This window comes from Microtus pennsylvanicus, chromosome 9 (assembly GCF_037038515.1).
Source record: "Microtus pennsylvanicus isolate mMicPen1 chromosome 9, mMicPen1.hap1, whole genome shotgun sequence".
Taxonomy (NCBI): domain Eukaryota; kingdom Metazoa; phylum Chordata; class Mammalia; order Rodentia; family Cricetidae; genus Microtus; species Microtus pennsylvanicus.
Window position 1 is genome coordinate 10,559,610 of NC_134587.1, and position 6,021 is coordinate 10,565,630.

The 6,021-nt window shown below is 43.9% G+C and overlaps 1 pseudogene; it reads right to left on the reverse strand.

Moving 5' to 3' along the window:
* LOC142856720 (small ribosomal subunit protein uS15-like) overlaps positions 1 to 5,439 on the reverse strand; it is a 73,084-nt pseudogene extending 67,645 nt beyond the window's left edge.
* Between the last annotated feature and the right edge of the window lie 582 nt (positions 5,440 to 6,021).

Genomic DNA, 6,021 nt, shown 5'->3' on the forward strand with positions numbered 1-6,021 from the left:
TTTCTGCATGTATGGATGTGGGGCGAGGCAGAGGTGGAAGGAGCCTTATACTGACCTTGAGATCTTAGGCTCTTCAGACTCTTGCTTGAACTAAACCCATTTGGCCTCATCCTCCAACATCTGTGTAAAGGAATGCTACATGCATGAAGTAAAAGTGGAAAGGGTGCCTTCAGCAAAATGCAAAGGGGCCCTTCTCAGAGTCAAAGGCTGAAACTAATAGAGTTTATGGTACATGATAATTTACATACTTGAATGAGAAAAGAAGTCAAAAATAATTTTTGTACATCATTGGGCAGCTTTTTTTTTCCAATCTCAGTTTTTTCTAGATTATGTTTCCTTGCACATTCTGTTATTTCTTAAGAATCACTCAAGGGTGCTGGATGCGGGGGGGGGGGGGGGCACGCCTTTAATCCCAGCAGAGGCAGGTGGATCTCAGAGTTTGAGGCCAGCCTCATCTATAGAGTGAATTCCAAGATAACCAGGGCTACACAGAGAAACCCTGTCTCTAAACAAAAACAAAGAGACAAACAAAAAGATCACTCAAGCGCCTGTCCCAGAAAATTCTTCAAGGAATCTCAGCGTCATTTTATGCCCTTAATCTTCCCTGGGAGCCTCCTGTAGCTCAGTGACAAAGGGAGAGAGATCTGGGCCACTTAGAGGGACCCCTTCCCGTGGCAGCAGAGGCTGCATTGAGAGGCATCCCTTCTTGATGAGGCCACCGCTCTGCAGATGACACACAGCACACTGAACCTTCAAATCTCTGGCTACAACACCCAAATTTGACTTTAGAAGGCAGGGAGGGAAAATCTTTTTTAACCTATGGAAAGTGGAATAAAACTTCCCAAAAAAAGAAAAAAAAAAAAAACATGACCAGTAAGCAAGACATCCTAGTTGGAAGTAGATACTCCTCTTGACTCAGGTTAGGACTGGAAATGTTTGCTCCCAACTAGAAATAGTTGGGTGGAGATATATCTATTAGCTTAAGCCCACCTTCACCTTCTCTTAGAGAACTTCTGAATCTACTGCCTCTAGAGAGTCCATCAATGAAAGCTAACATATTTGTGAAAATCCAGACCAACACAGTGCTGTGTGTTCCCAGTTTTATGACCCATCAGGACGGATTGAAATAGCTAACACTCTCCAGATGAGAGCAATTTACTCTTGTCTCATAAGTAGGATCACGGACTAATAAACATTCAGAAGGCATGATACTCAGGTCACATGGCTCTCGGACATGAGGTTCTGCCAGTAACTCGGTCAGTTGCCAACCCCTCCTGTTAACTTACTGTGCTAACGGGTCTTCTGTGGCCATTCAGTCTTCACCCATATCTTGAAGCATAGGCTCACTAGAAACCACAGGTTATTAATCAGACCAGCCTCTCTTGGGCCTCTGTTATCTGTACCCACAACCATTCAGAACACAAGAGGTTAAACAATTTCAAGTTTGCCACATAAGGTTGAGAGAGGGGGAAAGCAGGCAATACAGACCTTTGAGGACTCTGCTCAGAACTCAACTTTATGGCTGCCCCTCGCTAGCACATCGTGTGAAATTAGCTCTTTGACAGGGGAAAGCTGATTTTACAGCTTTCCAATAAAGATAGTATTTAAAATATTTATACTATTTCCTGAGTTATTAACAGTTGATGCAATGGCTAGAGGGGAAATTGCCTCCAGGTAACAGCGGGGCAGACAAAGTTCTACATACCATCTTCACGTACAGACACACACGTCTCGTATTTAAAACTAGTGACAGGGAGGAAAGAAACATCACAGATACAAGGAAGTGCAGTATTTTTAAAACACAGCAAGCTTTCAATTAAAGCTGATTTAAAATGTACCACCAAATGGATTTAATCACAGGGAAGAAACCACCAGCCAGGAACAAAGGCCATGAACCGCATAAGATAGGAAGTGTGGGGAGGGCGTCACATGACTCTTTAAAAGTCACCCAGACAGCTCTTTGTAGGTGACGACATCCTGCATGTGTGCCAGGCCCTAGTTCACACCTCTGGCAGTCTGGAACATTTGCCGTACATCTGACACGGAAAGACTCTGAGGCTGTTTCGTAAGTAAAAACAGGACGAGAGCTTGCTGGGACAGTCTAGAATGTAAGGGAGGAAGGAAGTGAGTGTGGCTTTAGCAAGCTTCGAGGAAGAGCCCCGCCATTAGCTGGGGAACGCTATCTAGAAGTAAACAAAACTCTTTGTGGCAGCTGTGTTGCAGAACTCAGCAATGTTAGGAATTTAGAGTCATAATTCAGGGCACATGTCACATATTATAGATATGTAATATCCCCACTAGAGGCTGGGCAGCGCTCCATACGCTGACTGTATAAATATTTGTCCTGAACGGGATAAATAAAAATAATCAGTGGCCTCTTTTCTGATCATACCAGGTTTTCCTGCCAAGGGAATTACACAATAACTTCCCGCTCTTAGATTGTACTTTTTTAAGTTTTAATAAAAACGCTGCTTTGAGCCTATTGCAGTGCATAATAGGGCAAGTGCGGAATTCCAAGCAGATAGAGGAAGAAAAGTAGGTGGAGTCAAGGAGACAACATGTAGCCACTGAAGGAGAAAGAGGCCCACGGGAGCCTTTTCAGATCTTGCCAGTAGGCCATGCACAGATTAATAGGGATGGGTTAATTTAAGATAGAAGAGCTAGCTAGCAATAGGCATAAGTGATTGGTCAAGCAGTGTTTTAATTAATACAGTTTCTGTGTGATTATTTTGGGTCTGGGTGGCCAGGAATGAACAAGCAGCCTTCAACAACAACGGGTGAATGAATGTATGAGTAAACAAGCGCTAGAAGCAAGAATTACAAGCAAAGCCTGGGAACGGCCATGAATGCAGGTGTGATGGTTGGTGGAGGAGACATGCTCACCTGGGAACAGCCATGAATACAGGTGTGATGGTTGGTGGTGCAGAAGACACGCTCACCTGGGAACAGCCATGAATACAGGTGTGATGGTTGGTGGTGCAGAAGACACGCTCACCTGGGAATGGCCATGAATGTAAGTATGATGGTTGGTGGAGGAGACATGCTCACCTGGGAACAGCCATGAATGCAGGTGTGATGGTTGGTACAGGAGACACGCTCACCTGGGAACAGCCATGAATGCAGGTGTGATGGTTGGTGGAGGAGACATGCTCACCTGGGAACAGCCATGAATGCAGGTGTGATGGTTGGTACAGGAGACACGCTCCCACAGTGAGGGAAAGGCTGAGCATATCTATTGTCTGTGCTGAACAAGCATCCAGAGCCAGGGTTCTTGTTACTTGAGGAAAGTAAGTCCGCGTTGACATCAGTCATCACTTGTCACTTAAAACCAGAGCGTCCTAACAAACTGAGCAGTCATACAGTCTTTTCACCCCTGCCTCCTCGCCCGCAGCGCACCTTGGCAACATACTGAGAGACTTTGTAGTCTTACGGAAAAAAAAATTGAGGTTTTTCAAATTGCAAAATTTTTGCATTAAGTCTTCTGGTATGACTTAGTTACAGGTGTATCTGAAGACTATAAATAAAATGTTTTAATGCTATGTGTTAATGTATTGAAGGAGCACGTATGTGCAAGTATGTATGCACACACACACACACAATTACTAAAACTCAGAATGCTAAGTACGCTGGATTTTCTATTCTCAGGGACAGGAAATCCACACTGGAAACTGAAGCATTAGTCTAATTAATCTTAATCAATAAAAACCCGGGAGTCAGATATTGGGGTAAAACCTGGAAGATGAGAGAACCAGGAGCAGTTACCAGTTGCTTCCTACCTGTCTCCTTCCCCATCCGAAAGACCGGAGATCCTGTCTCTGTCCCACCTTATCTCTCCCTAGCTCCACCTCTCAAGTGCTGGAGTTAAAGGCAGGAGCCACAAGTGCTGGGATTAAAGGTACATGCCACCACCGCCCAGCTTCTATGGTTAACTAGTTCCACCCTCTGATCTCTAGGCAAGCTTTATTTGTCAGAACATAAACAAAATATCACACAACAGGATCACCCCCATACAGCCCACCCACCCCCTTCCACCCCTACCCATCCCTATCTCCTGCCCCTTCCTATTTCCTGCCAAAAATCTGACTCCACTTGCTTCTTATTGGGTCTTCATTACTCCAAATTCAGGAAATTCACAGAGGAAATGATAAGCAAATAATACACAGTCTTTATCATATTATTTCCTCATGAGTATGTTTTGTTAATAAAACCACACACACATATGTGTATATGTATATGTATATATGTGTGTGTATATATATATATATATATATATATATATATATATATATATATATATATATATATTTGTGTGTTGATGTAAGTATTCCTGTGTGTGACCAAAAAGTTGATTCCTGTTCAAGTTGACAATATCAAAGCAAATCGCTGTGAATGGCTGATCTGCTCTAGGGGAAGTCTCTCCACTGCCTTTCCCCAGAACCTTCCTTGTCCTTTCTGCCCACATCAGCTCATCCCCTGTAATCTTCCAACAGGGCTGGGACTCTCCAACACTGTGACGGAGCCCATCAATAATCTGATTGATGTCTCGTCCATGTCTCCATGGTCTCCAGAGACAAATACATCTCACTCAGCTTCCTGGCAGGCATTCTGTTTCCTTCCATCTTCAGATAGAATCCTTGCGGGTGGGTGGGAGCTCATTCCAGGAGCACATGCTCTGGACTACATTCTCCCACACCAAAGTTTAGACGAGCAGGCTCCTTAACGCTGCTCTTCAACTCACCTGTCTGGAAGACACTTACTCTGCAGGTCCCCAAGGCATCTGTGATACTACTTGATAGAGGGTTACATTGAATTCCATGGCAAGACCTCTGCCTTCCACAAAGAACAATAATGCAGAGTCTCTATGCAGAGTGACCATCTAAAGATACGGATAATTGAGGAAGTATTGAGGCAGGTTTGATTATGTATTAGTTTTTCTATTATTATTATTTATTTAAAGTGATTTTATCGCTCCAGCACACAGAAGAATGTAGGCCACTAGAGAAGAGACTGTGGGTGACTCCCGTTTCCAACTGGGCTGGAAAACTCGCTTAGTCCTATAATAACAAACCAGTAGGTGAATCGTACTCTCTCTAGATGCAGCGGGATTTAGCATCCTCATCTTTCTGCTCCTCTCAAGATGCCTGGGGATAGCAATGGCTTTCCTAATCAAATGCAGAGAACCTTGGGGAGATCAGGAGCAAAGCCTTTGGACTTAAGGATTCTAGAGCTTTTATTACCAGTCGTGAGATGGACCTGCACCACACCATGTGAGTCCTTTAGGATCTCACCTATTTGCAAGGGAGGTGGGCTTTTCTTGCCCGGTTTGTAAAGCTCTTCCTTCACACTGTTAGATGACAACTTCAGCTAGATGGGGATGCTCCAGAAGTAGAGCAACGCCAACTGGGACAGGCCCATTCCAGGAGCAAGCATGCGACCCATCATGGTGACGGTCTGGCAACAAAGAGAGTGTTAGCGTTTGTAATAAGACAATGTCTATATTTTTAATCTTTTGCATGAATGAAATACTTAACTATTAACAAATTCCTGTGAGCAGTTGTTGGAAGACAGACATGATGCAATTGTTGCCTTTAAAGAAAATTGTATGAAATTATCAAAGGATGAATTAAATCAGTTTAAAAAGTTTAAATGTCCTCCTTAAGTCTGTTGAATAGTAGCACAGTTGTCTAATTTTCTGGAGGGAAAAAATATTTCTGAGGCAACGAAGAGTTATAAAGTAGTTGGAAAGGGCTAAGCCCTCAGGTGGACAGGCACAGAACCTAAGGCAGCATGCTTAAGCCTTTCGAATGAGGGAAGGAGGAGGACGGGGAAGAGGGTAGGGAGGGCATGATGCGGCTCCATATGGATGCACTGGACAAAAACCATCTGGAACACAGCAGATGGTCTCGGGCTACAAGTCCTGCCAGGTCACAGGAGTCCTGGGATTTTCTCTGCTCTCTTAGGCAGGCCAGAAACACAATTTTTATAAAGTGTAATCCTGGTGATCATTTTTATCTTTGGGAT